This window comes from Dipodomys ordii, unplaced genomic scaffold (assembly GCF_000151885.1).
Source record: "Dipodomys ordii isolate 6190 unplaced genomic scaffold, Dord_2.0 Scaffold224, whole genome shotgun sequence".
Lineage (NCBI taxonomy): Eukaryota > Metazoa > Chordata > Mammalia > Rodentia > Heteromyidae > Dipodomys > Dipodomys ordii.
The window spans coordinates 237309-240161 of NW_012267440.1; the positions used below are offsets into that span (position 1 = coordinate 237309).

Here is a 2853-nt window from a genome sequence, read left to right on the forward strand (position 1 = left end):
CCCCCCCCCAGGCGGCGCCCTCCCGCAGGCCCCGAAGGCCTCCCGCGCTCCCTCCACGCCCCTCCCTCCGCCCCGGAGGCTCGGCTTACCCCGACCCGCACGACCCGCTCAGCGCGGGCTGGCGAACTGACAGGCCCACTTCGCCGCGGCGGCGGGAGTCGTCGTGGGAGCGCCAGAGGCGGCGGCGGAAGCACCCCTAAAACCCTAAGCGCTCGCCTTCCCCCCCCCCTGCCCCGGATCTGTTCCTAGAATCGAGCAGGATCAGTGAGCTGGGAGCCCCCCGCTTCCCAGAGCGGCTCTAGGTACCGCCCACTCCACCAGCCGACGAGGCCCCTCTACCCTCCCGATCCTCCCGACTCGCCTGCTCCCTGGCGTCACTCCCGAGGCGCGCGCGCCCGTCCCCTCCCGCTCCTCTCTCGTAGCGCGCGCGGCCGCGACTCAAAGTGTTTGCTCCGCCCGAGTTCGGCAGGGGCGGGAGGGGGGGTGGGGTGGTGGAAAGGTGGCTACGCGCAGGCGCAGAACCAACCGAGAAAAAAAAAAAGGTGGGGCGCAGCCTGGAGAGACGCCAGCCTGCGGAACACGCCGCGCTCTAGGCCTTCCTGTGACGTTCTCGGCCTGACTCCACCGCGCTCGCCGACTTGGTGTCGGTTAGACTGCAGGTCGGGAGGGGGGTGGGGGGAGGAGGGAGAGGCGTGGTCTAGAGCTTGCTTCCCCGCCCCCTTATGGGCGTGGCCACTACAACACCCCGCCCCTCTTCCCTGGTGGGCAGAACCGTTAATGCTGTAGGTGGGAGCGTCTGTCGGGGAAAGCTGTCCGGCCCCCTTGGTGTTCCCCCGCCCCCCGCAGCCCTCACAACGCATCAACCTCACAGGCTCCTTTCTGGCAAATAGTTTGGGAGCGGGGCAACCTTCCCCCCCCCCCACCACACACACACACCAATTCTGAGCGACTTTGGCTGTCGCCCGCGGGCCAGGAGCGTTCCCATAGCAACCGAGGCTGCTGGAGCACAAAGGTGGGGGCCGCGCCGGGCTCAGGCAGGGGAGGGGGAGGGGAGAGCCAGCCCCGAGGCTCCACCCCCGGCCCGCAGCCCTGCTCGGGGCGGCGTGGGTCCGGCCTGGAGCGCCCCGAGGCCGGGCCGGGCCTGCCGTCACACCGGCGGCGTGCACCCCTCAAGCAGGTGGGGGGGGGGGCGATCACCTTGTTTGGGGCTGCAGAGCTGTGGGTGAGCGTGGAACAAGCGTACTCATGCACGCTTTGCTCTGTGTGTGTGTGTGTACTGGGACTTGAACTCAGGGGCCAGGGTTCAGGCCTGGAGCTTTCTCTACCACTTGAGCCACAGCTCCACTTCTCGCTTTTTTGGGGCTGACTAATTGGAGTCAAAGAGTATCATGGTCTTCCCACTGGCTTCCAATTGCGATCCTCAGCTCTCAGCCTCCACAGTAGGTAGGATAATGGACCTGAGCCACCACCAATACCCGACACACACACACACATACACTCTCTCCCTGTCCCCCCCCACCATCTCCCACCCCCTCTCTCTGCCATAAGCCGTGCTGGGCTTTCAAGTGGTAGAGAGCTAGCCTTGAGCAAAAAGAAGCTCAGGGACAGCATCCAAGCCCTGAGTTCATCAAGCGCCAGGACAAGCAAAAAACAAAAACAGGGATACAAATGACTGTCTCCCAGTTTATGGCTGAAAGTAAACAAGGACTGATTTATCAATGCGTTTACTCAATTACTACATCTGGCCTCAGTATTCTGTAAAAACAGTGCTTATTAGCAACTCTACAAATCCTGCCTGGATTTAGTCATGCTATGATGGAGGGGGCTGAAAAAACAATGCATTCCTCAGTCCTCTGATTTCCCCCTGTAATAAACATGGAGGAATGGTGTCCCTGTGGCATGCACTGGTCACATGAAGAGCAGCCTCCTAAATCCTTGGAATTTTGTTTTGTTTTTTTGCTTGCAGCACTGAAACAAAACAAGACAATCAACCTCTTTATTTCCCTCTGCAACCTCACTTAGAGCTTTTCCATGATTGTGGATGATAAATACAAACCAGTTTTACTATATTTCAGGAAATATCAGAGTGCTTATAAATTTTAAACAGTGGGTTTTATGACACATTCATACTAGTGTGTTACAAAATTAGAATTATTTGAAGAAAGAAAACCATAGATTTGTGCTAATTTTCTCAGCTGGAAAAGTATGAGTTAAAAAAAAAAAAACTGGCTAGGAATGTGGCTTAGTGATTGAGTCCTTGCCCAGCATGCATGAAGCCCTGGGTTCAATTCCTCAGTACCACATAAACAGAAAAAGCCAGAAGTGGCACTGTGGCTCAAGTGGTAGAATACTAGCCTTTAGCAAAAGAAGCTCAGGGACAGTACCCAGGACTGGCAAAAACCAAAAAACTACCTTAAGAATCAGATTATCTTTAGCCAATCAAGCCTTCCTAATAATCCCAATTACAAACCAATCAAATAGTATGCACTTCTTAGAAGTATAATATTCATAGGAAAATAAAATCTGCTGGACACCGGTGGCTCATGCCTGTAAATCCTAGCTACTCAGGAGGCTAAGATCTGAGGATCACGTTCAAAGCCAGCTCAGGCAGGAAATTCCATGAGACTCTTATCTCCAATAAAAACCACTAGAAAACTGGAAGTGGTGCTGTGGCTCAAGCGGTAAAGCGCTCTCCTTGAGCTGAAGAGCACAGGGACAGCGCCCAGGCCCAGAGTTCAAGCCCCACCACCAACCAAAAAAACAACAACAACAAAAAAAAAGAAGAAGAAGAAGAAAGAAACTCTATCACTTGAGCCATAGCTCCACTTTCCAGCTTTTTGGTATTTAATTGAA

At 55.1% G+C, this 2853-nt stretch overlaps 1 protein-coding gene across 3 annotated transcripts in view; it reads right to left on the bottom strand.

Moving 5' to 3' along the window:
* Cnot8 (CCR4-NOT transcription complex, subunit 8) overlaps nucleotides 1–345 on the bottom strand; it is a 27177-nt gene extending 26832 nt beyond the window's left edge. The window contains exon 1 of one of the 3 annotated variants that reach the window (XM_013035835.1): nucleotides 90–345. The gene's annotated coding sequence lies outside the window, so the exon portion shown is untranslated. The remainder of the gene's footprint in view (nucleotides 1–89) is intronic. The other 2 variants (XM_013035834.1, XM_013035837.1) reach the window with 2 other exon arrangements.
* Between the last annotated feature and the right edge of the window lie 2508 nt (nucleotides 346–2853).